This window comes from Rhipicephalus microplus, unplaced genomic scaffold (genome assembly GCF_043290135.1).
Source record: "Rhipicephalus microplus isolate Deutch F79 unplaced genomic scaffold, USDA_Rmic scaffold_293, whole genome shotgun sequence".
Taxonomy (NCBI): Eukaryota; Metazoa; Arthropoda; class Arachnida; order Ixodida; family Ixodidae; genus Rhipicephalus; species Rhipicephalus microplus.
The window spans coordinates 2,671-10,000 of NW_027464862.1; the positions used below are offsets into that span (position 1 = coordinate 2,671).

At 59.5% G+C, this 7,330-nt stretch overlaps 2 non-coding genes across 2 annotated transcripts; both read left to right on the forward strand.

Moving 5' to 3' along the window:
- Positions 1-2,638: 2,638 nt before the first annotated feature.
- LOC142793205 (small subunit ribosomal RNA) lies at positions 2,639-4,453 on the forward strand. Its single transcript, XR_012891518.1, has one exon. It is a non-coding gene; the product is annotated as a small subunit ribosomal RNA (ribosomal RNA).
- A 1,719-nt stretch (positions 4,454-6,172) lies between these two features.
- LOC142793201 (5.8S ribosomal RNA) lies at positions 6,173-6,325 on the forward strand. Its single transcript, XR_012891514.1, has one exon. It is a non-coding gene; the product is annotated as a 5.8S ribosomal RNA (ribosomal RNA).
- The last annotated feature ends 1,005 nt before the right edge of the window (positions 6,326-7,330 follow it).

The window sequence follows — 7,330 nt, forward strand, 5'->3', positions numbered from 1 at the left end:
CCGTTTTTGGCCGAGTGAGTGCTGGCACTCCGGCGAAGCGAAACGGGGCCGATTCGGGCACGATATCGGCGTATTTCGACGTGCTCGCCGGCGACCGTCGCACGAGTACGGCAAAGCGCGTCTGCCGGGGCGAGGTTTGCGATGCCGACGAAAAAGTGGGAAGCGCCGCTCGGATCTTCGCCGTTTTTGCAGGAGTGAGTGGCGGCCCTCCTGCGAGACCAAGAAGCATCGACTCGCGCACGATATCGGTGTCTTTCGACGTGCCCGCCGGCCACCGCCGCACGAGTACGGCAAACCGCGTATGCCGGGGCGGGGTTGGCGACGCCGACGCAAAAGTGGGAACCGCCACTAGGATGTTCGCCGTTTTTGGCAGAGTGAGTGCTGGCACTCCGGCGAAGCGAAAGAGCGCGAATGCGCCCACGAAAGTGGCGTGTTTGGACGTGCTTGACGACGACCACCGCAGGAAAACGAAAAACCACGTCAGCCGGGGCGAGCGACCCATGGCGGTCTGGGTGCTTATCGCTGCTATTATAGGGGCACCCCGGCAGACGCAAAAAAAAAAAAAATTTTTTTTCGACATTCTTTCTTGCTCGTCGACCTCGGGTGACCCAGGTCGCAGTGGGAGCCGCGCACGAAAGCGGCGTCGCGAGACGGCTTCGCGGTCGCTAGTCGCACGAGCTCGGCAACCGCGTCTGCCGGGGCGGAGTTCGGGACGCCGACGGCTAAGTGGGAACCGCCGCTCGGATGTTCGCCGTTTGTGGCCGAGTGAGTGCTGGCACTCCGGCGAAGCCAAACGGGGCCGATTCCGGCACGATATCGGCGTCTTTCTACGTGCTCGCCGGCGACCGTCGCACGAGTACGGCAAAGTGCGTCTGCCGGGGCGGGGTTTGCGACGCGTACGCAATAGTGAGAACCGTCGCTCGGATGTTCGTCGTCTTTCGCCGAGCCAGTGCTGGCACTCCGGCGAAGCCGAACGGAGCCGATTCGGGCACGATATCGGCGTCTTTCCACGTGCTCGCCGGCGACCGTCGCACGAGTACGGTAAACCGCGTCAGCCGGGGCGGAGTTCGGGACGCCGATGCGAAAGTGGGAAGCGCCGCTCGGATCTTCGCCGTTTTTGGAGGAGTCAGTGGCGGCACTCCGGTGAAGCCAAGGTGCGCCAATTCGCGCACGATATCGGCGTCTTTCGACGTGCCCGCCGGCCACCGTCGCACGAGTACGGCAAACCTCGTCTGCCGGGGCGGGGTTTGCGACGCCGACGCAAAAGTGGGAACCGCCGCTCGGATGTTCGCCGTTTTTGGCAGAGTGAGTGCTGGCACTCCGGCGAAGCGAAAGAGCGTGAATGCGCCCACGAAAGTAGCGTATTTGGACGTGCTTGACGGCGACCGCCGCAGGAGTACGAAAAACCACGTCAGCCGGGGCGAGCGACCCACGGCGGTCTGGGTGCTTATCGCTGCTATTATAGGGGCACCCCGGCAGACGCAGAAAGAAAAAAAAAAAAAATGGGGACATGGCGTGCGTCACCGTGCGGCTTCGCAGCGTTGCCGAAGTCGCCGAGCCCTTCGACTGAGCCGAACGGCGGACAGGGAACGTTGGTCGGCCGTTCTAACCTGTCGGTGCCACGCCGAGACGTCGTTAAGGAAAACCGCGTCGTGGGCCTCTACTACGCCGTCGAGTCGTTGTACGTTTGGTGTCCAGCGTGTCGGCGGCGAGTAGCGGACACGTCGTTCACGACTTCGGTCTTTCGCAGTCGACGCGAACTTGCGGAGAGTCGTGGTGCCTCACGTTTTCGGCAGAAACCGCGGCGGAATTTTCCCGTGCGTGCGCGCACGACCTCGGTGCTGTGCCGTCAGCGTAGTGTTGCACAAACTCGTGGCCTACCCAAGGTGCGGTACGTTTGCGGCCGTATCCTCGGTGGGAATTTCGTGAGTAGGGTCGCAAATTCTACGACCTCGGCGGGTTTGAGAGCGACGTAGACTTGTGGCACGCTCAACGTGCCACACGTTTCGGGGCACACCCGCGGTGAAATTTTCTCGAGTACGCTCGTATTAGTGCCCAAGGAGGTCTGGGTACTTATCGCTGCTATTATGTGGGGGTTCTCGTGAGCGGCGTACGCGAAAGCGACCGGGTGTCTGATATGCGGCGGGCTTCGGCCTCGTCAAGCGTGTCCTCGGGTCTGCTCCAGGGGAATCCACGGCAGTCGTCTGCAGCCTCATCCGCTTGATGCGTTAGGGGCTGGTTGTCGGACGGTGCCGTTTTACCACGATATCGAGGTGTGTTCCGTGTCGTCCTCGGGCGATTCAGATGCGAAAGCGCCGAAGACGCGGGCGTGACCCGTCGTCTGGCGGCTTTGCAGTCTCGGCTCCGTTGCTAGTTCCGGCCGGTCCACCGACAGTGCAGCGGGCTTGGGCAACCCGCACGGCGCGACCGAGTCGATGCAACGAAAAAGAGCGAGCATGAACGTGCTTCTTGCCGCACGGCTCCCACTCGTCTTTCGGGAAGGTTGTGCCGTAGCGAGCTCGAACGCCGTCATCTCGGAGTGCAAAATAAGCGTGTTGGGGCGCCTGAAGGTGGCCTCCGCCGCACACAGACTGCGTCCGGCCCGCCGAAGGCGAGGACGGACGCGCAGTCGAACGATTACCTGGTTGATCCTGCCAGTAATCATATGCTTGTCTCAAAGATTAAGCCATGCATGTCTAAGTACATGCCGAAATAAGGCGAAACCGCGAATGGCTCATTAAATCAGTTATGGTTCCTTAGATCGTTTCTTCCTACTTGGATAACTGTGGCAATTCTAGAGCTAATACATGCAGTGAGCCTGGAGCCCTTTGGGTAACGGGTGCTTTTATTAGACCAAGATCGATCGGGTTTCGGCCCGTATTGTGTGGTGACTCTGGATAACTTTGTGCTGATCGCATGGCCACGAGCCGGCGACGTTTCTTTCAAGTGTCTGCCTTATCAACTTTCGATGGTAGGTTACTTGCTTACCATGGTTGTTACGGGTAACGGAGAATCAGGGTTCGATTCCGGAGAGGGAGCCTGAGAAACGGCTACCACATCCAAGGAAGGCAGCAGGCGCGCAAATTACCCACTCCCGGCACGGGGAGGTAGTGACGAAAAATAACAATACGGGACTCTTTTGAGGCCCCGTAATTGAAATGAGTACACTCTAAATCCTTTAACGAGGATCAATTGGAGGGCAAGTCTGGTGCCAGCAGCCGCGGTAATTCCAGCTCCAATAGCGTATACTAAAGCTGCTGCGGTTAAAAAGCTCGTAGTTGGATCTCAGTTCCAGACGAGTAGTGCATCTACCCGATGCGACGGCTCGGACTGAACATCATGCCGGTTCTTTCTTGGTGCACTTCATTGTGTGCCTCGAGATGGCCGGTGCTTTTACTTTGAAAAAATTAGAGTGCTCAACGCAGGCGAGTCGCCTGAATAAACTTGCATGGAATAATAGAACAAGACCTCGTTTCTGTTCTGTTGGTTTTTGGAATACGAGGTAATGATTAAGAGGGACGGACGGGGGCATTCGTATTGCGGCGCTAGAGGTGAAATTCTTGGACCGTCGCAAGACGAACTACTGCGAAAGCATTTGCCAAGAATGTTTTCATTGATCAAGAACGAAAGTCAGAGGTTCGAAGGCGATCAGATACCGCCCTAGTTCTGACCATAAACGATGCCAACCAGCGATCCGCCTGAGTTACTCAAATGACTCGGCGGGCAGCTTCCGGGAAACCAAAGTATTTGGGTTCCGGGGGAAGTATGGTTGCAAAGCTGAAACTTAAAGGAATTGACGGAAGGGCACCACCAGGAGTGGAGCCTGCGGCTTAATTTGACTCAACACGGGAAAACTTACCCGGCCCGGACACTGGGAGGATTGACAGATTGAGAGCTCTTTCTTGATTCGGTGGATGGTGGTGCATGGCCGTTCTTAGTTGGTGGAGCGATTTGTCTGGTTAATTCCGATAACGAACGAGACTCTAGCCTATTAAATAGGTGCGGGGTTCCCAGCACCTTACAACCTTCTTAGAGGGACAAGCGGCTCCTAGCCGCACGAAACAGAGCAATAACAGGTCTGTGATGCCCTTAGATGTCCGGGGCCGCACGCGCGCTACACTGAAGGAAGCAGCGTGTCTTTATCCCTGTCTGAAAAGACTGGGTAACCCGTGGAACTTCTTTCGTGATTGGGATAGGGGCTTGCAATTGTTCCCCTTGAACGAGGAATTCCCAGTAAGCGCGAGTCATAAGCTCGCGTTGATTACGTCCCTGCCCTTTGTACACACCGCCCGTCGCTACTACCGATTGAATGATTTAGTGAGGTCTTCGGACCGATGTCCGGCGCGGCCTTTCGGTTGCGCCGGTCTGTTGGAAAGATGACCAAACTTGATCATTTAGAGGAAGTAAAAGTCGTAACAAGGTTTCCGTAGGTGAACCTGCGGAAGGATCATTAACGGATTGTGAAGGGTGAGCGCCTCAGCTGCGTCTGCGCCCGACACTTTCTGCCGCTGACCCCGTTTGGACGCGGGGTCGGCTTTTCCCCACGGGGCTGCCTGAATGTGGAGCGGCACCCCGTGACAAATTGTTGCGCCCAGCGGACGCCAACACCGCGACCTTGGACGGTCGGCCAGGTGGCGGACGCGGGTACAAACGGCGCAACGCACTCATAGGTCGGCTTTCGACCCGCCACTGCACCGTGGCTCGAAGCGCTCGAAATGCGCGACCCGACCGCTGCGGGACCGCCTAGTACTGTAAACAGGAGCGGCGGAGCGCGAACGGCGAGTCGTGGTTACGTCGGTAGAAGGCGAGGCTGCGCGTTCCCGAAACGCCAGCCGAGTGCCCTCCCGACCGTTCGAGCGTGCAAGAACGAGACCCGACAATCGCGCGGCGACTGCCAAGTACGAGAGGAACGGCACAAGCGTCGGCGGTCGGTCAAGGAACTGGCGATGTGACGGGTCCGCTGTGCACCAGTGCATACCGTCCCGCCGTCCGCGGCAAGCGCCTCCGCGTCCTCGGGTGACGGAGGCTGCCGGTCGGTTCTTGCAGGCGAGGGATCTCGCTGGCACCGGTTCGCGTTGACGCGCGGCCGGTCATGGCACGGCGATGCGACGGCCGAGGTGCGCAGTACTCGATGGAGGAACCGCACGCTCCGATGACCGTCCCGCCCTCCGCGGCGTATGCGTACCGACCGTAATGGTTGCAGCAGCGCCGGCCGGCTTTTGAATTCGCCACACGAAACACGGTGCGAGATCGCGGTTAGGGGAGCGTCGACGTTGCCAGGCGTTTTGCTTGCTGCCGAGGGAAAGGCGGCACGGCCACGTCGCGCTCGTCGCGATTAGCGGGTCTGCGCGCTTTGGGAAGGTGCCGCAACGACTTGCCGAAAGAGGAAGCACGGAAGAACGAGGGACTTGGACGTCCCGACAATTGAACGCACTTGCGGCCAGGCCCTTGCTGGCTTCGTTCTTCCGCCTCGAGTAGGCTCGTACGCGGCTCCGGCGCCGAAAGTGGTCCTTGGCACCGACTTCGGTGGACGTGGGAAGTGCCGCGCAAGTACGGCGCGCCTGGCTCCACCTGTTGGCTAAAGTAGGCAGCCGGATCGGCATTTTGGTGTGCGGTGGCAAACCGTGGATGCGAAAAAAGCTTGTGCGATTTCGTGGAACAAAAAGCGGGGGTCCCCCTTTTTATGCGGAGGAGACCGACCCGCCTGCCGTGGTGAACCGCGACGCCACGGTAAAAACGGGAGAGGCTTGTCGATGGGACCGTGCATCCCGCGCTCCACGGAGGCCGGGAGGCGGCCGCCCGAGGAAATGTGTAGCCGTCGAGGCCCGCATCTGCGTGCACTCTTATCCAAATGGGTGTACCGCAGGCATTTTCTGGTTAGGCGGGCCAATGAGAGCGAGCACACAACGATACCTACGGGTCCGGCTTGGAGAACCGGCTTCGACGCCTCCCGAGTATTTATAGAGGGGTGGACCACGAAAGCACTCGCAAGTAGCGAAAGCGAAACGCCGTCCGAAACACACCGTTTGCTCGATTTGCGGCAGCCGAAAAAGGCGCGGCAGAGTTTTGGAGTCCAAGCGTGCGCTGAAAAGCGCCCTTCTTGGCCACTGTTTGGCCGAGTGCCAGAAACGTTTGGTTTTGACTGTACGGAATTGAACAAACACTTTTTCACGACTCTAAGCGGTGGATCACTCGGTTCTCGGGTCGATGAAGAACGCAGCCAGCTGCGAGACTTGGTGTGAATTGCAGGACACACTGAGCACTGATTCTTTGAACGCACATTGCGGCCTTGGGTCTTCCCTTGGCTTCGTCTGTCTGAGGGTCGGATCACATATCAAGAGAGCCTTCGGCGCACAAGGGAACGTGAGCCGTCGACTCGTTTTGACCGCGTCGGCAACACGGACAGCACGCTGAACACCTCACAGCGAGCGCCAACAGCGGCCACTCAAGGGCGAGACGGTGGCGACCGTCGTGCCAGAGCCCAACCGAAACGGGGGCGACCGACTGCATTGAGGATGTGGCACCTCGTTGAGACCGCCGCAGGACTTCGAGTCGGAAGGAAGCCTGCAGGGAAAGTGCGGTCGAGGTTGCGTACTCCTCTCTGCGACCGGGCGCGCAAGAGCTGCGAGAGCCACGGACGCGCAACTTTAACGCACGGTAAACACGAGGAGCGAAAGCCGGCCAGCAAAGCTTCTCCAGCCGTGCGCAAAGTGCGCGAGATCGCAGCCTTGCGTTGCGCTTGTTGCCCTCGAAGTAAGCAGGGTGTCCCGTAGACCGGGCGCTCGAACACGCTGCGGGGCCGTGCCTCCTCCAGGCTTTGCCGCGCGAACAGGGAACGTTCGCGCGCAAAGCGCAGGGAGGTGAGGAGGCTGCGCCCGACGTTTGCGGTTCGCTGCGTACGCGGTTGATGCGGAGAGCACGGCGCGACGACTTGCCGCGAAGCGGAAAAAGTCTCCCGCACGAGTTGGCGAAACGTTGGCGAAGCTTAAGGCGTTCTCGTCGTAGTCCGCCGTCGGTCTAAGTGCTTCGCAGTTCCCGTCCCGTTCAAAAAACTGGGCCACTCCAGTTGGGGCGGGGGCGACGCTACACGAGACGATGCCTCTCGCCAGGCTGCGTGGCTGCCCTTGCGGCGGCGGCGACTGGCCTCGGCGGTGTTTGGGCTTTCGACACGGTCGTTTATCACGCAACTGCTCGGACGACGCACGCGCGCAGCGGAATGCCGCTTGCCAGCCTTGTGAAGATGTGACCCTGTACAGGGTTGCGGGCGCACTTGGTAGGGCGTCGTACTCGGTTCGCGATGGGTTTACGAACGTGTCCCGTCACTTCCACG